At 38.0% G+C, this 21,548-nt stretch overlaps 3 long non-coding RNA genes across 5 annotated transcripts; all 3 read right to left on the bottom strand.

Moving 5' to 3' along the window:
* Window positions 1–707: 707 nt before the first annotated feature.
* LOC133735756 (uncharacterized) lies at window positions 708–2,514 on the bottom strand. The gene is made up of 3 exons (XR_009859253.1): window positions 2,161–2,514; window positions 1,893–2,079; window positions 708–999 (listed from the first exon to the last, which is right to left on the bottom strand). It is a non-coding gene; the product is annotated as an uncharacterized LOC133735756 (long non-coding RNA).
* Window positions 2,515–5,995: 3,481 nt separating this feature from the next.
* On the bottom strand, window positions 5,996–9,966 carry LOC133740839 (uncharacterized). Of its 2 annotated transcripts, XR_009861458.1 has the most exons (5): window positions 9,864–9,966; window positions 9,381–9,467; window positions 9,046–9,148; window positions 6,425–6,480; window positions 5,996–6,212 (listed from the first exon to the last, which is right to left on the bottom strand). It is a non-coding gene; the product is annotated as an uncharacterized LOC133740839 (long non-coding RNA). The 2 variants fall into 2 exon arrangements; XR_009861457.1 differs by lacking the exon at window positions 9,046–9,148.
* Window positions 9,967–11,772: 1,806 nt separating this feature from the next.
* LOC133741369 (uncharacterized) lies at window positions 11,773–21,219 on the bottom strand. Of its 2 annotated transcripts, none has more exons than XR_009861853.1 (4): window positions 20,454–21,219; window positions 20,248–20,295; window positions 19,190–19,854; window positions 11,773–12,007 (listed from the first exon to the last, which is right to left on the bottom strand). It is a non-coding gene; the product is annotated as an uncharacterized LOC133741369 (long non-coding RNA). The 2 variants fall into 2 exon arrangements; XR_009861854.1 differs by lacking the exon at window positions 11,773–12,007 and adding an exon at window positions 12,025–12,108.
* Window positions 21,220–21,548: the final 329 nt, after the last annotated feature.

Below are 21,548 nucleotides of genomic sequence, written 5' to 3' on the forward strand. Positions count from 1 at the left end.
CACTAACTAAGTAACTGACCATGTCACTAACCAAGTAATTGTCAGTAGCCAAGTCACTGTTAATCACATGTCATTAACTAAGTAACTGACCATGTCACTAACCAAGTAACTGTCAGTAGCCAAGTCACTGTTAATCACATGTCACTAACTAAGTAACTGACCATGTCGCTAACCAATGACTTAATCAGTGACGTGTATAACAGTTACTGAAAAATTAGTCTATAAACAGTATCTATAATTTCACATTGCATTGACTGAAAAATTCCAAGTGATGTACATGCAACTTTCTCATCTCAACATTACATTCTTTCTTGTTACACAAAGCCACGAGGACAATTAAATACTCCATCATCTGGAAATTGGACCTAACAGGCATACCAGCTGCCTTCTTCACATTCCTAATGTGCATAATCCTATCGGTTCTCAGGGAATTTAGTCTCACATATATGAGGCAACTGCATGAATGAAGTAATTTTTATCAGAGAGAATATGGAGCAACTTTAGCTATACTTAAGCTGTAAACAGAGTTTGCTAATTATTATGTTATACTTTTTCTTAAGCATGAACCAGTATCATGTCTTTGTGTTCATTTTATGTGGTTGAAAAAAAAAAAAAGTGACTTGAGGTTAACAGTGACTTGGCCAATGACTTAGTCAGTGACGTGTATTACAGTGACATAACCTAGAAGAAGGATATCATCAGTAACTTAAAAGGCATGTTGCTTGTAAAGATTAAGAAATCCTCCATATGGGGACCAAGAATAAGAAATCATTGCCTTAAAAAGAATGGTATTCATAAACCTTAATGAGAATCACTAAAGTGCATAGAGCATATGGAGCATAGACCATTATAAAACTTGCATCATTGTACAAATCATTCAACAAAGCTTCAAGCATAAAAAAGTGAGATTGCACGGGACGAATATAATTAGATGCCAGAGAAGAGGAAAAAGACATATATGCAGCTTGTAGTTACAAACTTTAATCTTGTAATCGTCGCCTGCAAAAACCCAACACAAATTAATTAAAACCTGAACTATACCATCTACAAGTTAATGATCTTCTATAGAAACAAAATACAGAATCCCCTATCCCCAAGGGTAAATCAATTTGTGCAAGAGTAACATGGGTATCAACTAGTCAAGGAAAGGGAGCTTGTTTGCCAACAATACTCATACTAAATCAGTTTAGTTTCATTGGTAAGCTATTTCTAAACTCTAATAACATAAAGTTTTCAAAAACAAATCTTACTGGATCTGAAAGTAGTTAAGCTAAAAGCCCAGCATTACAATAAATGTGAAAATAAAACTTGCTCCATTTCTAGATCAATCATAAGGTGTTAAGGAAAAAAATAAAAAATAAAAACCAAAATTGCTTACATGTAATACAAACATCATATGAAATCTGAAATCTGATTGTATTTTATGTATAACCCATTCACAAAATGGTGGCATCGTACAGAAGCATTAATTCTTCATTGTCTCTTGCTGCAACTAGAATATTTCTTTAATAATTTTTTAAATATTTTTGAAGGTGTTACATTTCCAAGTATGGCTATTTCCAGATAAAATTGAAAACAAGTACCAACACAAAAATTATAGTCTCAATTTGATAAGCCACTCTACATGCTCTATCAATTGGAACATTAATAATTCATTACTTCATCATTCCACTACTGCTATTCAGCTCAGTTTATGTAAATTTCACATTCTCCTGGCATCCAATTCAAAATTCCCCTTCCACTATTTTTTCTAATTACAGTTTCCTTCAACCTAGATCTATACGATTTGCAACGACAACAAACCAAAACCAGATACTGCAATCATAAAAAACAATTGCATATAACAAATGCCAACGAAACCGAAAATACACATGCACATATGAAATTTGTACCTCCAAACACAAAGAGAGGCTGAGATTTGTGGAAATGAACACCGCGAAGAGGTCCGTCCCATAGCTGGATCACACCACTGTGCAGACTCGCGAGGATCCACGGCATCTTAGTATGGAAGCGCAGTACTCCCTTCACTCTTATTACTCTTCGTCTCAAACTTTGTCAACATCTTCACCACCGCGATCACTGTAATACAATCAAATCAAATCAAAATTCACTACCGCAAGAACAAAATTCACAAACGAAATCGCATCACTAACTTGATACCACAAATCAATCGACCAGTGCGAGATCCGACTTGAGGATCCAAACTCCAGCGACCTCCATCGAGACCGTGCTCGACTCGTCGAGCTACTTCGTCCTTAAGATCGAGGACGGCACCGACAAGCACGCCTTCATCGGCCTCAGATTTTTCGAGCGCAACGAGGGGTTCTATTTCAACGTCGTGCTCTCCGATCATGACGAGTACGTCAAGAGACGAAGAGGAGTCGTACGACGCCGGATCGACCTGAACGATTTGGAGTGATCCGATTACCGGCGAGTCGGCACCGCTTCAAGAACTCGTACACCGATCCTAACGACGCGTCATTCTTTGACATTCACACTCTTTCAAGGTATGTGTCTGTGTGGAGGAGAAGAAGAAGAAGAAGAAGAGAGAGAGAGAGAGAGCAGTTGATAAAGGTTCAGACGGGCTTGAGGGAGAGAGAGACATGTAGGTGGCAGTTTTTGTAATTAAATGTAACTCTAGTGGTAGGTTGTGAAGAGGTGACCTTAATTATCATGGGGACATTTGTGTATCCTGAATTATAATAAGACACTTCAAAATGACCTCTTTTATCATTGGCCCTTTAATTTTTATAAATCATGGTGATCACATGATTAATATTGGACAATTTTAAAAATAATTTATACAAATATATTAGTAACATTAATAACAATTGATTTCTGATTGATACCTTAGAAACTCAAAAACCCCTCTTCTCTCCTCTGCCATTTTGAGAGTCGGCAAGTCTCCGGTTTCTCCACCCTCTGTGGTGCGTCTTGACAGGACCCGACCCAAGTTTCACCCTGAAACCCAGATACGAGCCTGTGGGGCCCACTTCAGGTGAAATCCTACCGAAAAATCGACAGAACCTCCCCTAAAATAGGCTACCCAAAAGTTCACAAAACCTGGACATGATTAATATTAAGCTCCTACTCACATGCACAATCCAATATTTACATTCCACGTGTATAAGTTACATTCAGGAAGTACGAATTCAACCTTAACTTCAATACGATAATAGATTCTCAAGCATTAATATTCTCCAAATTAAAATGGTTATCAGAGCAGATCTACATAACTAAGCCGATATCATACAAGGTAGGTTAAGTATTAACCTACAGTCAAAACGGAAGCGCTGATTCCTATGCCTTAAGTTCCTGGACGCGATCTCGGCCAATCTGAAATCTGGGCATTTGAAACCAAAGGGCCCAGGGGAAAACATTTAAAAACCGTTAGAGTGAGTTGACAAAACTGAGACAAATTATGAAACAATTAATTGAATGCTTCCCCATTTCTCTTGTTAACAAAACCGACATGAAGCGAGATTTCACAACGTTTCCAATTAAATCCTTCTTTTTTTTTTGAAATATCCTTTTTTAAGAAACCTCGTTTGATGACTAGAGAGGACTGCTGTCTAGTCATCTCATGTCATCTGGAGGGGACTGACGCCCAGATGACGCATCGGAAGGGACTGCCGACCGGATTTAGGAGGCGGTGGTTAGAAGGGACTGCCGACTAACCACAGGTAGTTAGAAGGGACTGCCAACTAACTACCTCATGTCACCTGGAAGGGACTGCCGACCGAGATGTAGTCTGGAAGGGACTGCCGACCAGACTATTACCTAGAAGGGACTGCCGACTAGGTAATGTCCGCATGCGCTGTAAATAGCCTCCTTGCCAACTCCTTTCTGTAAATTCTTTTCTTTCCACAAAAAAAATCACATTTACTCAAATAGTATTCCAATAAAAACTTAATACCATGCTGCATGCATTATTTAAATAAAATAAAAGTCCACTCACTAGTGAATCTCACTAGTGAATCTCACAGCTAGTGAATCTCACAGCTAATCCTGCTGTCTACCCGTGTCCTCCTCGCTCGAGGCTCAGTACGTCCTGTAATAATTGGCAGGATATAAATAACCTCAATAAGGACTTAATCTAAGAAACAAAGCTTAATCCTTCGGAAAATATTACTTGTTATTCACAAAATTTCCTCTAAAATTCCCTCTCTTCAATTTATGATTTAAATTCTCAAACTCGGCATTCCATAACTACTCAATGCCCTCGCTTAATCTTTAATCTTCACAAGGATCGTTTCGATAACTCAATCAATTTAATTTCAATTCCTTAATCATAATTAACCACCAAAATATAACATAATTTCCTTTTCCAAAATCTCCACATTCCCATCTCCAATTCTCAACAAAAATATTCAATTTTGCAATATCACTAATAGCATTTAACCAAGAGATTCCACCCATAAAATTATAAACCATAATATTCAAAACAACCTTAACCAACATCAAATTTCCAAGAAATCTCAAACCAAACAACCTCAAGCCTAAAACATAACTCAAAAATTAAATTAAGGATTTTGGAGGGGCTGACAGAGCCTCCTCACCACCACCAACAGCAACGGCGCGTGGCTTCATGCGCCACCCCTCCAACACCCAAATCCGGCCACCAAAATTCACCTACACAATCTCCACAACAAGCCCAAAAATTCATATACCTGCAACAACAACCAATTCCAAGTAGAAATGGCCGGAAATTCAATTCCAAAATCAAGAACTCGGCTGCTACTGTTCACACCACTGTTCCCCGTAATTCCTCCACCTAGATTCTTCCTCCACCGGCCAAAATAAGCTGCAAGGGATTAGGGATGAAGGTTAGCATCGTACCAGCCACCAAAACCCCAAAGAAATCCGACCGAAACCGCTGGAAAACCGGAGATCGAAGCAACCTCCGATTTCTCCATTTTCTGAAAATCCCTCATCGTTTTGCCACAAATCAAAGCTACCCAATCCAGAAATCTTACCTTAGATGCAATAGGAGGAAGAGAGGATCCTCTAATGGCCGGTGATTAGGCCGGCGGAGGTGGTTTCACCGGAAATGGGTTCCGGGTTCGAAGAGAAGAAAAAGAGCAGAAGGGGGGGGTGGAATTTTTCCGTAGAAACTCCGATTTAAACAAACTACATGTCCATGAACTCGATTTTTCGTATACTACAACATTCTCAAAGAAATTTCCTAATTTACCGGACTAAAGAAAAAGTCCCTCTTCGGTCAACCACGGTAAAATGTAACTAGTAAAATTTTTTAAGGTACGGGGCATTACACGTCTCCACCATTTTGTGGTGAGTTTCCTGAGCTTGGTCTCAGCTTTAGATCTGTTTATGTCTCTTTCTCTTTCTATCTTTCCTTGTTCTTGCCCAATTGTTCATCAAATTTCCAGATCTACTATCAAATCTCACAATCTCCTCCATCTCAAACACCTCACCCTCTCATCTTCATCCGAATTTTCTCTTTTTCCACAACCTCATCTTCACAGTCAACCCTTGATGTCTCGACAGAGACCTGTTCACTTAACTTCACACATGAATATTGCAGCAGTACCGGCAAACCACCGAAGATTGTGGACATCGCTGGACCAGTGGTGTTGTGATGCATGGTGGTATCCACCTCCACGACTACCTTTACTAAGTTCTTTGTTTTGTTCTTGTTGTTCTTCCTGTGCTTGCAATTTAGGTGTGGAGAATGATGGTGGAGAGTTTACTTGGCCTTTGGATGTCAAGATTCTGTCGGGTTCAGTTTGGTCGCAGTATCACCATGGCGGCCAGCAGAGGCGTTGAAGTGAAGAGTTTGGTGTTAGGTCTTGGTTCTTTTGGTATTTTTGGCTTTTGGGCTTCGGCTTTAGTTTTAGGTATGGGTTGTCTATTGAGTTTTTGGGCCTAGGACTCCTATTTTCTCTGTATTACTTTTGTAATATGTGTTTCATCTAATGCAAGTTCTATTTAACCAAAAAAACAAGAAGATTGATATCAAGTAACCACCAAAAATATCATAACAATTGATTTCTGATTGGCACATTAGACTTCTAATACATCTCGTTCAAATGCTTACAGCATGTTGTTATAACTAGTCACCTTACTAATCCAAGTTTTAATGGTAGCAAAGAAAAGGCAGCCCATGGTAGGCGACATTGGCAAATTCCGAAATTTTTTCAGAGGGCTTGAGATTTTTGGCGCTTTGTGTATTGAAGAATAGGCTCCTTGACCTACAGAAGAGGGAAAATATTGCACTTTCATTAGTCCTATTGCCTGTGATACAAATAGAGAGCAGTATAGAATGCATTTCAAAAAGATTTGCAGACAATAAGTTTGCAGATATATCTTTGCATCATAAACAACTCCATCAAAACAACAAGTTCACAAACAAAAAGCTGCCTGTAAGAGAGAGAAATAACAAACTTATGCATGCATATCTCACGTACAGAAATATCTTCCTCTTTTGATCAACTGGAGAAGATTATAACACTGATGAACCTGAAAGACCAGTGGTTATCCTCCATCAGCTTAATGCGTCAACATTCTTTTGCATACACAGAAGCAGCTTCCTTATGTAAATTACACTAGCAAAAGTCCCCGCGCGATGCTGCGGGATTTGTTGTTGTTAATAATTTTGTATGTAAAGCTCTATTGATATGAACAATTGGGAGGAAAAGAATAATCAAGTGGTGCTTGAAATTGGTTTGTCACTAAGTCAACCAATGTTAAATTGAAATTAGCTCCAACCAATCTGTGAAGTCTTGTTACCCACCTAAAGATCTCAGTTATCTCTGCAAGAGCAAGGGAAAAGGCTGAATTAATACAGTGCTTTAATCTGTACATGTATACATCACAACACAAATTTTGTTTTAAAACTACAAAATCAACTCATGACACAAAAAGCTATATCATCTAAATATTAGAAAAAAAAAAAAAAAAAAAAAAAAACCAATACCACAACCTATACCAAATAGGAACAATCTGCAAACAATCAAATCATTACTTGCAGATTGCTAAATAGATATATATACATAACATAACACATATATAGACACTCATTCCATAGAACACATCCATACAAATATATACATACTCATTCAAACACAAACTCAAACCCAAATTACTTTGACCTACATGCTAATATACAAAATAGACCAAATTTAGAAACACAAAACTACAATTTTAAACAACTCATACAAACTAAACAACAATTTCAAACAGTTCCTAATAGAATCCCAAGTAGAAAGGCACATTAATAAAACAATACCAGAAAAGAATGAAAACAAAATAATTGAAGGAATGAAATTTTGTGCTCCAATAATCAATTCTCAGTTTTCTCTTATACAAACTCAGAATTTTTTTTCACCAAGCATGACTGAAACTCCAATACAATTAAAAGAATCTAATTCTAACTTCTTAAAGCATTGAAAAAGAGGAAACATTCGATCAAACAACACACTTTCACAATGAATGCAAAGAAACCAAATCAATTTGCTTTTCCAGAACTCTTCTTCCTTGTGTCTTAAAAGCAGACCAGTTTACTTATGTCAAGAACCTTATCTCCAAAAACCCAAATCAGTTATCCAATTTCCTAAAGCAACAGTCCTTTCCTTGAAAAAATCCATGAGTATATTCGGAAATTTCATTTCAATCATTCATATTAACCAACTCTTTAATTAAGCATAAACACAACAAACTGAGTTACTGAATTTAACTTTCAACAAACTCGGAATCAAAATTATGAAATTGGAGAATGAAATTCAATCACCCAAGGAAACCCCCAATTCAATAACCCTAACCCTCAAAGCTAATCAAACAAAATTAAGGCCCTAAAATCACAACCCAAACGCAACAAAATTCAATTCCCGATTTCCGAAATCAACAAATCACGTACGTTTTGGTTCTGGGTTTCTCAAATTTTATCGAAAAGGCTCCCTTCATTTTCCGTTTGAGAAGAATCGGAGAAAAAATCCAAAAGCCCCAATTAGGAAAAGCCAAAAGTACAATCAATCAAAGATCGTATCGCCCATCATCATTCACAACCCAACAACAGTGCTGAGAGATAAAAAAAAAACAATAATAATAAAATTAAAAAAAATTGCAACCCAAAACAGACTCAGACGCAGATACCTCTTCTGAAACAAATCCAGATCAATCACTTCTCTCTCTCCCTCTCTCTCTCTTCGGCAACAAAGATCGATAACTTCTTCTTTCCTCTCACAGTCTCTCTCTCCCAAATAGAAGCTCTCAGTAATAACAATCGGCAACAAAGCGTTCCGAAGGGCAAACCCGCCACTTCACTTATGAACAGTTGAATGAACAGGGATGAACAGAAGAAATATCGATTTTGTTGTTGATGTTGCTGGCTGCGTTTGCTGCTGCGAAACAGTGAACGTCGATCTTGATAGAGTCTTCCCGAAGACACAAAAATGAGGGATTTTGCTTATTTATATATTGTGAGGAAATAGTGGCATGGTAATTCAGGGAAAACCGAGGGCAATACCGTAATTTCGCATCCTTATGAACAGTTGAATGAACAGGGATGAACAGTCAAGGACATTCGGCTTTAGATTATAGTATAATTACATTTATCCACGAAGCTACCCAAAAAGTTCAACTATACACGTATGTTTAGGGAATCCTGATTAGACAAAATTCCTCCAGCTCTGAAAATCATATGCACTGAAAATCCTCCAGCTCACTCTCAGTGACTTGACCAACCCAAATAGATGCATGTTTCAATCTACCAATCCAATCAGGTGGATCACTAGTGTAATTTTTTCTTACTTAAGTAGACTCCCTTGAGGGTCAAGAGAAGGTCTCGAGTCTAGGAGGAATAGGCACGTAGGCAGAAAAGGAAACAACAGATAAATTCAAAATGATGTAGAAATAGAAAGAAACAACAGAAAAGGAAAAAAAAAAGACAAAAATGATTCACTACTTTCTCCTCCGTCCTTAACATAAATGGTGACAAAGATGCTCATCTATCAATCAGGTCCAACTATCTGCTCATTGGGTAGCTAAGCTCTAGTGTCCCCTCCATATAGAATCATGATCTCTTACCTGTAGTTATTAAAATTCAGAATCAGGAACCCACTTTTTGATGCATAAAAGAAGCCTCTCACAATTCACAACCTTCCACTCCTTTTCCCCCACTTCTGGCATCCTAGGTAATTGGGTATTCATGAAAACAATTATATACAGGGAGGCATATCATGTGTGCTTGACTAACTTAAAATTATGACCAGAAGCCACTGCACACATTCTTTCATATTAACAACAATACACATCCAAACAACTCTGAAATGAAATCTTGCTTTGTATATTTGATGCCTAGGCCAAACTGTAACCAAGAAATAAAAAACATAATGCTCAAGGTTTAAAAGAACACAAAATACCTCTTCCTTCTTGCCTTTGCCTCCGGTGAAAAACTTGTATCCACTAAAAATAAGCAGACCCCATCCAGTCAAAGAGACAATTCCGAACTGCAAAAGTACAGAATCCAATGAAGAATGATTTCAAAACTTGATGCATCCAGTAATTTCTCATTGACCCGAACAAGGGCCTTCATTTTGATAAAAGTTCAAACCTAGAAACCAACCAAAATCCATTCTTGTGAAAACATGTCAAGTATGATACTACTCCTTAAGCCATAAAGATTCTAAAATTTTCCTCTGTGTATTCAATTCAAACAAATGGACCAATTGAAAGTGCATCAAGTTCATCACAGCCCATAGAAATTCAATTAACCATTTTGATAATCATTCCCATAACTACGAAAATCAAAACAAATATAACAACAATTTGATTAAAGATATAAAAACGAAGCAGAGGGAGAGAGACTGACATGCTCCTCCTTCCATTTAGATCTCCCAACTAACCTGAATCAAATTGCCAAGCAGCCTTGCTTGATTGAGGCTTCGGCTATGTTTGGTATGGCTGGTCTTTTCATAAAAACTTGCTTCTGCTTATTTCTGAGAATAAGTGGCTGAAAAGCAAAGCAGAGTGTTTGGTAAACTGGCTTTTTATAAGAGCTGTTAGTGGCAAAAGCAGTGGAAAGTGTTTGGTAAACTCAAAACTGGCTTGTGCTTTATGTTTGTAGAATGACTAATTTGGACATGAAATATTATTTTGCCTTGATTGTTTGGTAATATAATGTAGTTCAATTGACCTTTAAACTAACTGTTTAATCTTTATTATGTCCATGTAGTTATTAATTTTTATAAGGGTTTTTGTCCATTTACCTCATTTTTAGAGATTTTTTTTCCACTTACCACATTAAGTTTTTTTAATTCCCTCTTACCCAAAACACTCTAAGGAGGTCTTCCCTAATACTCCATTAAGATTTTTTTTTTTGTTTTTAAATTTTTTTTAATACCATTTTACCCTCACCCCTTTATTACTTAGAGAGAGAGAGATAATGAAAGAGAGAGAAACCATAGAGACTTCACCGGAACCCCGTCACCGGTCGCCGGAATCCAGTCACCGATCACCGGTGGCCAGAATCCTGTCATTGGCCGCCGGATTCTGGTCACCGGCTGCCGCCCACCGGAATTTTCTGAAAATCTCACCGGAAAGGTTTATTGCCCCCAATAGACATCTATTGCCCCGCAATAGAAGGGCAATAGAGGTCTATTGCCCCCCAATAGACGTCTATTGCCCCTTAATAGACGTCTATCAGCCATGTATTGCCCCCCAATAGACGTTTATTACCCTCCAATAGGACTTTCAGTCGCCAGAATGAGAACTAATCTCCTTAAATTTAGACAAATAAAACTTTGATTAAAGAAAAAAAGAGGAGATTACATCAATTCAAAACGTCTATTGCCCCCCAATAGACGCCTATTGCCCCTCAATAGAACTTTTGGTAGCCGGAATGGGAACTAATATTCCTAAAATTAGACAGTTAAAACTTTGATTAAAGAAAAAAATGAAAAGATTATATTAATTTAAAAACGTCTATTGCCCCCCAATAGTCCTGTATTACCCCCCGGATAAAACTTTTTTTCTCTCTTTTTGGGCCTTCTGCCCCATTTTACCTTAAAAAAAAAAAAAAAAAGGCAGAACAACATTTTCGTGAGCTCCGATCCGGAGCAAAGCACGGACCAGAAACCCCAAACCCGACCCAATCCCCCACCACTCTCCTCCATCTGGCTTTCAACTAGGACCACACCTGCTTCTCTGCCGCCACCGACTCCGGCTTCCGCGTCTACACCTGCGACCCCTTCCGCCGCTGGCACTGCGACCCCTCCGATCCACGACACGGCGTCGGATTAGTCCAGATGCTCTTCCACTGCCACTACTTCGTAGTCCTCAACGGCGGACCCGACCCGTTCTGCCCGCCCAACAAGGTCACGATCTACGACGTCCGTCAGTCCCACTGCCTTAGCGAGCTATTCCGATGACATGACTGGGCTGCCTTCGATTCTGATGACATGAGGAACTATTTCTGTGAGAGAGAGAGAGAGTGTGAGTGAGTGGCCAGTGATTTTGCACAGAGAGAGGGGAGAGAGATGAGAGAGTGGCATAGTTTGAGATTGTTTAATTAGGCTGAGGGTATATTTGTCATTATACTATAAATTGGGTTAGTGAAAATAAAAATTTGTTGCTGGAGTAAGTAAGATAAATTTGGCTTATTTTGGTGCTTTGGGTCAAGCACTCTTTTTATAAACCATGGTGATTATATGATTATTATTGAATAATTTTAAATATTACTATATAGTTAAAATTATGGGGATGTCTAGAAGGTAAAGTATTCAATATAATCAACTGAACTTGGAAGATTGCTAATGAACTACGAAGAAAATCTGTCAATCAATTCGACCACATGACGGCTTTAAATTCATGCATCCAATCCAAGTTTTATACACCCAAAGTATTATAATACAAAAGAAACAAACAAAAAAAATTCACAACGATCATTAAGTTGATCAACTGCAGAAACTTTCTTATCACTTAATCTACTTTAACATGAGAATCCCATAGCTTGCCTCTCTTCCTCTTGTTCAGCTTTAGTCCAAGCACTCTACAAAAGATAGAAATACCAACAATCATAAGAACCACACAGTAAGCCAATAGCCAACCACCAAACAAAAGCTAATAACAACCTAATGTGTTACTCTTTACCTTTAGAAGCTTCACTTTCTCCTCTGATCTTGATAGTAAATCAAAACCAGTACTAGGAGCATAATTATGTGATATTAATAGCGTTAATCTCTATACTTTCTTTGTTAGTTTAGTATATTTTCTAGTTATTTACGTTGTTTATTTGTTTTATAGGTATCTTGGAGTAAAGAAGGAGAAAAGAAGTAAAAGAGGGATTGAAAGGCAAAATCGGGAAATCTGCTTGTGCAGATCAGTTAACTTCGACAGAGCACTGAGACCAGCTCAGAACGATCCAGATGATGATCTTTATATTTATAGAAAGCCTCGGATGTCTAGTTTCCAGATCTTTTTACGGTTCGTCAATATCATTTTTCTAGAGAAAGTTATGACCGATTTAGTACAAGAAGGTCAGGCTGCGCGTGAATCTGAGGTTGGACGGGAATTTATGTTTCGAAGCCCAAATCACACCGAAAAGCCCGAGGACGAGTTTGTGCTTCATATATCAGCTCAATATAGACAAATGGCATGATGTGAATGGTTGGAATGAGTCATCAAGTTCAAGAGCCAATAGGAAAACTCCACCTAAGCACGCTAACCCTAATTCTTTTAAGTTTTGGATTTCCTACACAACAAGAAAGATGGAGGCAACCTCTAACCATATAAAAGGAGATGATTCTGCAGCAGCTCTCTCTCTCTCGCTCTCTCTGCCTCCCCTTCTTTAGTTTGTTTTGTTTCTTCTATGTTTAACTAGTTTTTATTAGTTAGGGGGCTGCTTGAAGCCCCTAGACATGAACTACAAGATGATTTGACCTTTGATTTTATTTTCTTTTAATTCAAGATGAGACTTTTGTTTACTGCTTTTCCATTGATGAATTCTTGCTTGTATGCTTTGAGTGCACGCTTAGTATGCATGTTAGGGTTCTACCGCTTTGATTGTTTGATGCCTGGATCAATAGTTGGATTCCTCAAACCTTCTAGAGAAGCAATTGTTAGTTTTCACTATCAAGTAAACTAAGTCCTAGGTTTAGCAAGGCGCTAAGTTTATTGCGATGCCTAGTGATGTCTCAAACTCTTTTAGACCTTAATGATCTCTGCATGTTTAATCTAATAAGCGTACCTTTAGGTTGCATTGCTTGGGAATAGTCTAGGTGTAGAGCACTTCCTGCCTAGCGTACGAAGTAAGAAAGGGTAATAGGTTGTGTTCAAGCGTACCGAGCCAACCTGAGCATCTTCATCTAGATTAATTGAATTAGGATTGAACAAATTATCTTGTGTGTGATTGTCCGGGGTGGATGCATCTTCCCTAACTATCTTTATCATATTGTTTTCAAACCATCTTAAAATCTGTTTTCGTTACTTTCTGTCCTCTATATTTTTGTAATTATTTTATATAGTAAACGATATCCGAATAATACCAAATTTTGTGTGCGAGACGCCCTGTGTGTGTAGTGTATCTCTGTAAATTTTCGTAATTTTCTGAGTAGTTTAGATTAGGTTTTTAATTAGGTTTTCGACTGCTGTTCGCTAGGAACAGTGGTCACTTTTGTGACATTGTTTTGAGTAGTTATAACCTTAGTCCTCTGCGGGAAAGACCCTTGTTTACCCTTGCTACAATTGACAATCTTAAGTGTGAATAAGGAAAATCAATAGCTTATAAATTCAGCTATCAATTTTTGGCGCCGTGTCGCCGGGGACTATTGTGTTTTAATTACTTGTGTTTTTGTTTTCTGTTTTTGATTGTTTTTGTATCTTACTAATTTATTTTTATTTTTATTTTCTTTGTTTCAGATGTGGCATCGAGATTATGAAGCATGTTCCATGTGCTCCCTGGTTGGGCATTCAACGGAGACATGTCCAAACATGCAATATCAAAGTTACTTTGATCAAAGTAGCATGTTTGGAGGATATCAAGCGAACCAAGGGCAGTGGAATGATCAATATGCGCCTCCATATAATCCGGCATGGAATTATCCTCCATACTTTGAGTGGAACGACTACTCAAATGTCCAACAAGGATCCTTTAATGATTTTGAAGCTTCTTCATTATCATACCATGATTATCAAACGCCAACACCTCAAGGTGACTCTCTTGAAGATTTAGTTGCTTCTATGACTAAAAATGTTTCTTCCTTTTCGCAGATTGTGGATTCTTGTATCCAAGACATGAAAACTTGTAGGCAGAATATTAACGAATCTGTTGAGAACATTGGGCAACATGTGGAGACAATTTTGGCATGCTTGAATGAAGATTCAAAGGAGCAAGAACCAAGTCAAGAAGCTTCTACGAATGAGGATGATGATTGGCCGGTAGTTGATGAGATTTTAGAGACCATGGTACCGCAAGAGCACCCTCCTACACCTATGACAACTCTATGGGAGCCCCCTACAGCTACAACCTTGCTTCAACCTCATGATGCACCACTTGAATTAATATTTGATGAGGATGAAAGCTTGGATTTGGATGAGTCCCATGAAGAGAAACTCAAGGTCGTGACTTGTGAGGATTATGCAGTACGATACACAACCGAGCTTGAAGCTTGTGCATATAGTGATGATGAGGATTCTTTCAATGAGGAACTTCAAATTGAGTTTAATGACAATGCGCTCCACATGCCGGAAGCAATCACAATACATCATGAGGTTCAAGAAAATTACAAGGATGACATAGGTGATTGCTTAGAGAAGGAGACCATCAAAGCTCCTACATTTAGGCCTCTACTTCTAGCACCTGGTAGACCACCTGATTATTCCTTGCCACATTCAATCTCTACGCATGTTCTTTCTCTCCACAGCGCTCTTGCCTTTGTCGATCATGTGGAGATGGTGATCTGTGAGCATCTGAAATCTAATGAGGAGATCCTTCTATCCATGCTTCGTAGATTTAAGAAGAGAAGAAGACAATGGAAGAAGAGAAATAAAAAGAAGAGCATCCAATCATATCTTTCCATTGCTCCTAAAGTACCCAAGTTGCTGTCAAGAGATCATGAAACATCACTAAAGAGAGTAAAGCATTTGGTGGCACCAAGACCTAAACCTCCTGATTACTCTTGATGAAGAGTTGCTATGTCAGGCTGAAGACGTTAAACCAAGCGCTTCTTGGGAGGCAACCCAATTAATGGAGGAAGAAGATTGCGGCATTCAAAACTTCTAATCATAAGAGACGCTCTCTTTATTCCTCTTCTTCTCAATCTTTGCTTCATATTTGTTCGTTTTTATGCTTTTGATTTGTGTGCAGGTCATATAGTTGAGGAAAGTTTGAGGAAAATCACTTTTGAGCAAAACAGTTTTTCTGCCTCGCGGATCAGTTCACTTTGAACGGCTGCCGTTTTTAGCTCCGATGGAACCAGGAGACGTGCCATATATGCATCGAAAGCTCTCTGAGTCTAGTTTCTGTACGATTTTACAGAACTGGATTCGGAGTTCTGCTGCGTTCCCAGTTCCACTTTGAGTACCGAAAGGTCAGTCCAGCAAAACAGGGACCTGCGCAAATTTGCGACCTTTTGGAGTCCATATAGCACGGAGCTTCCATTGTGGAAGTCAAGGCCTTGTGCCTTGCAGATGGTGTCTAATTTCAGTCCTCTCCAAAGGTTGTGAGCAGCTGGAGGTCTACAAGGGGGAGCTTTTCTATAACCTTTCTTATCTTCCTACTTGCCCTCTTTTGGATTTTCTTTCTCTATGCTTTCCTTGTGCATTGTGCGTTATATTGCCATACATTGAGGACAATGTCTAGTTTAAGTGTGGGGGAGGGAAATACAAATTTGTCAATTTGTTTTTGAGTCATTCTTTGTTTAAAAAATAAAAAATAAAAAAAATAAAAAAAGAGTCTAGTTTTAGGTTTTATTTTTCTTTGAGTCTTAGGAGTCTTCCAACTCTATGATGAGCATGAACTTTCGGATTTATATGTTGGTCACAAAAGGATTGCAGGCACGTGTTGGATTCTTGATTTCAAATAATTGTTAATAGATTTTGATGATTATTGTGCTTGATTTATATACATTGATGGTTGGATTAATGTAACACTTGAGAATTGATGGATGCATGCTATGACAGGTTAAACTTGATTTAAACCCTTGTGAGCTTTTGAGCCTGTATATGTGCTATTTCTTTTCTGAGTGCTTAGTATAGAATCATCTTATTTTCTTGACGAGGATTTTGCATGATCTCATCTTTTATTCATCTTGGTTGAGATTCGGATTCGACTTGCATATTTTATAAGGACAAATGCTAGAACTTGCCCCAAAGCCTCTTGAAGCGTATGGTTGAATTGCATGATGGATGGGAAGGGATAAAGGCACTAGGATTACCACCATAGCCAAATTAACCTGTGTCCCTTTTATGCACACAAGATGTGCAATCCCCTAGTTAACCCCCTTGAGCCTAATTAAGCCTTTTTGTTTCATCACCCACAAATTCCTTAACCCTAAGCTTAGTATAGATTTATCCTTACCCTATTCTAAGGAATTAGTGGAGCAAATATTTTTAGAGATATATGTATGTTCAAGGTACTTTTGTAAGCAAGTGTGGGGGAGTTCATTGTACATCGATCCAAGGAAGAGAAAAAAAAAAGAGTATGTGGTTATGGCTGTTGAAAAAAAAAAAAAAAACAGAAAAAAAATATGTGATAGCCGAAAAAGAAAAATCAAAAGAATCAAAAAGCAAAATACTTCCTTGGATTTGATACATTCATGTTGTAGCTGTTGAGGTTATAATGAAGCAAAGGCCCAAAAAGATGACATCTGGCCTTGAAAAAAAAAATTGCGTGCTTCATGTGTTCGAAAATTGATTACCTTGAAGAGTTTCAAGATTCTTTTATCTCTTATGTTCTTCTAGTGCTCCACTAGGTTCTTAGGATCTTTGAATTTCCTATCCTTTCTTTCATTTAACCTTAACCCTTGGCCCCATTGTAACCTTGAATAAAGACCTTTTTGATCTTTGAAGTTGTGCATTCGATTTGTGGAGACTTGTGTGGAGGGGTGAGCATATGGTGTCACTGGCCTTTCGTCCGAGTTTTGGCATTCCAATCATGGGATCATATGTAAAAAAAAAAAAAAAAAATTCAGAAAAAGCCTTTCTTTCTTGTTATCATATGTGAGCTATTTGTTTGTCTTATTACATCATTCCTCTCACATATAACTTGAGTGAAATATATGCTTATACATCAAGTCAGAAAATCATGAGTGAAAAGAAATTGAGAGCATCTTTGTGAGAAATTGAGTTGACGCTAGTTTGACACATGAATAAGTTGGTTCTCCTTTGTTGCACTAGTTTGATTGTTCATGTATTATAACTTTAGCACTATGGTTATCAAAATAAATTAACTTTTAAGTGAGGTTATGAATTCTGACATGTGGTTGTGTGAATCTTGTTGACCATACCGGTGGGATTATAAATTATCTGAGATGTTTGGAAGATATTAGGTCCGTGTCTTTTGTCTAGTTAGTTCTCTGTTTGCTAGGGACTAGCAAAGCTTAAGTGTGGGGGTATTTGATAGGAGCATAATTATGTGATATTAATAGCGTTAATCTCTATACTTTCTTTGTTAGTTTAGTATATTTTCTAGTTATTTACGTTGTTTATTTGTTTTATAGGTATCTTGGAGTAAAGAAGGAGAAAAGAAGTAAAAGAGGGATTGAAAGGCAAAATCGGGAAATCTGCTTGTGCAGATCAGTTAACTTCGACAGAGCACTGAGACCAGCTCAGAACGATCCAGATGATGATCTTTATATTTATAGAAAGCCTCGGATGTCTAGTTTCCAGATCTTTTTACGGTTCGTCAATATCATTTTTCTAGAGAAAGTTATGACCGATTTAGTACAAGAAGGTCAGGCTGCGCGTGAATCTGAGGTTGGACGGGAATTTATGTTTCGAAGCCCAAATCACACCGAAAAGCCCGAGGACGAGTTTGTGCTTCATATATCAGCTCAATATAGACAAATGGCATGATGTGAATGGTTGGAATGAGTCATCAAGTTCAAGAGCCAATAGGAAAACTCCACCTAAGCACGCTAACCCTAATTCTTTTAAGTTTTGGATTTCCTACACAACAAGAAAGATGGAGGCAACCTCTAACCATATAAAAGGAGATGATTCTGCAGCAGCTCTCTCTCTCTCGCTCTCTCTGCCTCCCCTTCTTTAGTTTGTTTTGTTTCTTCTATGTTTAACTAGTTTTTATTAGTTAGGGGGCTGCTTGAAGCCCCTAGACATGAACTACAAGATGATTTGACCTTTGATTTTATTTTCTTTTAATTCAAGATGAGACTTTTGTTTACTGCTTTTCCATTGATGAATTCTTGCTTGTATGCTTTGAGTGCACGCTTAGTATGCATGTTAGGGTTCTACCGCTTTGATTGTTTGATGCCTGGATCAATAGTTGGATTCCTCAAACCTTCTAGAGAAGCAATTGTTAGTTTTCACTATCAAGTAAACTAAGTCCTAGGTTTAGCAAGGCGCTAAGTTTATTGCGATGCCTAGTGATGTCTCAAACTCTTTTAGACCTTAATGATCTCTGCATGTTTAATCTAATAAGCGTACCTTTAGGTTGCATTGCTTGGGAATAGTCTAGGTGTAGAGCACTTCCTGCCTAGCGTACGAAGTAAGAAAGGGTAATAGGTTGTGTTCAAGCGTACCGAGCCAACCTGAGCATCTTCATCTAGATTAATTGAATTAGGATTGAACAAATTATCTTGTGTGTGATTGTCCGGGGTGGATGCATCTTCCCTAACTATCTTTATCATATTGTTTTCAAACCATCTTAAAATCTGTTTTCGTTACTTTCTGTCCTCTATATTTTTGTAATTATTTTATATAGTAAACGATATCCGAATAATACCAAATTTTGTGTGCGAGACGCCCTGTGTGTGTAGTGTATCTCTGTAAATTTTCGTAATTTTCTGAGTAGTTTAGATTAGGTTTTTAATTAGGTTTTCGACTGCTGTTCGCTAGGAACAGTGGTCACTTTTGTGACATTGTTTTGAGTAGTTATAACCTTAGTCCTCTGCGGGAAAGACCCTTGTTTACCCTTGCTACAATTGACAATCTTAAGTGTGAATAAGGAAAATCAATAGCTTATAAATTCAGCTATCACTAATGTGTTACTCTTTACCTTTAGAAGCTTCACTTTCTCCTCTGATCTTGATAGTAAATCAAAACCAGTACTAGGTGTTAGTTCTTTCCTCTAAATTGAAGATAACTAACATGCTTCACCACCAAACTCAGGTCCTAAATGCTGATTAAATGAGAGAATGAAGCAATAGTACTCACCACCATATCAATAAAATTTGGACGGAACCTCGCATTAAATGAGAGAATGAAGCAAAAGGAAAAATAAAGGACCTCCCATTGCCGAAAAAGGGACTGAACATAAGCATAAAAGTTGAAGGTGGCCATGACCCACATCAATGCAGAACATATGAGAAATTAAAGGTTCCAATTCCAAATAAGACATAAACATAACATCATACTAGATGTCTGGATATGATTTAAGGACAAAAGATATAAAATAACCTTCATTTTTGCCAGAATTATCAGATTGCCTACAACATCTTAAAGTGTTCATAACCAACACATTTGGATTGTGCTTGTCTAGTTGCATAGCTATATAAATAAGTTGAACTTAGTCAAATGAGAGAAGACACACACATCAGTACCATTGGACTGGCAACAAATTATGATCACAGCAGCAAGAGAAGGACCTACAACAGAGGCATCAAAGAACCCATACCTGCACACCTTTTACTTGCGTCTGCTAAATAAGCTCAGTAAAGACCCCTGAAATGCAAAGCACAACCTTGAGTTTCAAACATCTTTCCCTCTTAACCACTACTCAAATCTTTCCACTCTCACTCTACGTTCCAAAGCTAATGCTTCTCCTCAAAATTTCAACTCTTTATACTAAAAAACTCTGTTCCATACTAGCCATAACATCAAAAATTCGGTGGCCTTCCAATATTGATTCAATAGCTATTATACCTAGACTTCAAAACTCAGGTAGTTCAATAACTATTTCCTCTTTTCGGTTGTCATTGCAATCCAAACTTAATCATATATTCAAGGTAAAATCTCACCCAATCATACTGTCCCAAATCAAATTTTACAGAAATATTCAAAGCACATAATAACTGTGCAAAACGTAAAATTTGATGAATTTCTGAAGAATTTTACCTGGGTCAGACTCAATCGTGCACCAAGACATGGTCAAAAACACTCAACCTGAAACGAAATTAAACAATTCCACAGCTTTAGATGAAAGAACTAAAATCAATGGCAATAGATTAAAGCAGTAGAATCCCCAAACTCAACATTCTATTAGGTCAAGAACGGCGCCGTTTGCATGGCTCCGGCGCGAAATGGAGAAGAAGAGAACTCACCAGAAAATCAAAATGACGTCAGTCCATCGCGTCTCTATCTTCCAGTCTTCCTTCTCTGATTCTGAACCAATACTAATCCTTTTTCTCGGGTTTTCCTTCCTTCTCTACTTACTCCGACAACCATCCTGGGGTTTTGATCGACGTCTATGAAGGAGAGCGGCAGAGATGAGGGAGAAGACGCGAATGGAAGAGCAGCGTTTTCACGAATGGTATTGGGCCGTAATTACTCTTAATCCATGAGGGTACGTACCCATTAGTATTTCAAAAGACTCATTAAAAGCAGGGGTGAGGCGGCTTCAGTTGTCGAAAGAAGCCACTGCTTCTTGAAAAAGCAGACAAGAAGCTGGGTTACCAAAGGTCTTGTGCTTATAAGCAGGGGAGCTAAAAAGAACCCCCCCCCCCCCCCCCCCCCAAACGCAGCCTTCGATTTCCAACCCGAAATCCTGATGAGAGGCAGGTGAGGAGGCGTCAGAGGGAGAGAGATTGATGCGGCGTCTAGATATCAATCAAAGAGAAGAGGGTTTCATGGCAATCGAGTAATTGCTTCAACCAAGGGAGGGTAGAGCCTGGTATTATCGAAATTTCATTAATTTACAGTCACCAGTGCCACAGTGATCTCCCAGCTTCTGGCTTCTAAAAGGAGGGGGTGAGGCCGCTTCTGCTTTTCGACGGAAGGCGTAGCAGCTTCTGGAAAAAGCTAATGATAAGTTGGGTTACCAAACACTTCTGAGGAGGCAAAGACAGAACAACTATTTGAAATTTATTTGATAATACTTAGGGCCTTCTCGATGGCAAGCGAGACGAAAATAATAACCTGTGTTTTTTTTTTTTAGTGTATCCTTACTATTTTACGAATAAAGTCTTATACCAAATAATTTTGGGTCTCAACTATGAAAATAAGAATAACATAACCTGTAAAGGGAGACCTAATATAAATTAGTTAAGTTCAAACAAATACAGTATGCACTAGTTTTTTTTTTTTTTTAATAAACAGTATGCACTAGTTAAAGCTGGACAATTTTGTTAGGCTTTAAATAATATATACAAAGACTTATTTTAAAGTGAGGCTTTTACTCAAGTGAGGCTTAACCGCTT

Source organism: Rosa rugosa, chromosome 3 (genome assembly GCF_958449725.1).
Source record: "Rosa rugosa chromosome 3, drRosRugo1.1, whole genome shotgun sequence".
Taxonomy (NCBI): domain Eukaryota; kingdom Viridiplantae; phylum Streptophyta; class Magnoliopsida; order Rosales; family Rosaceae; genus Rosa; species Rosa rugosa.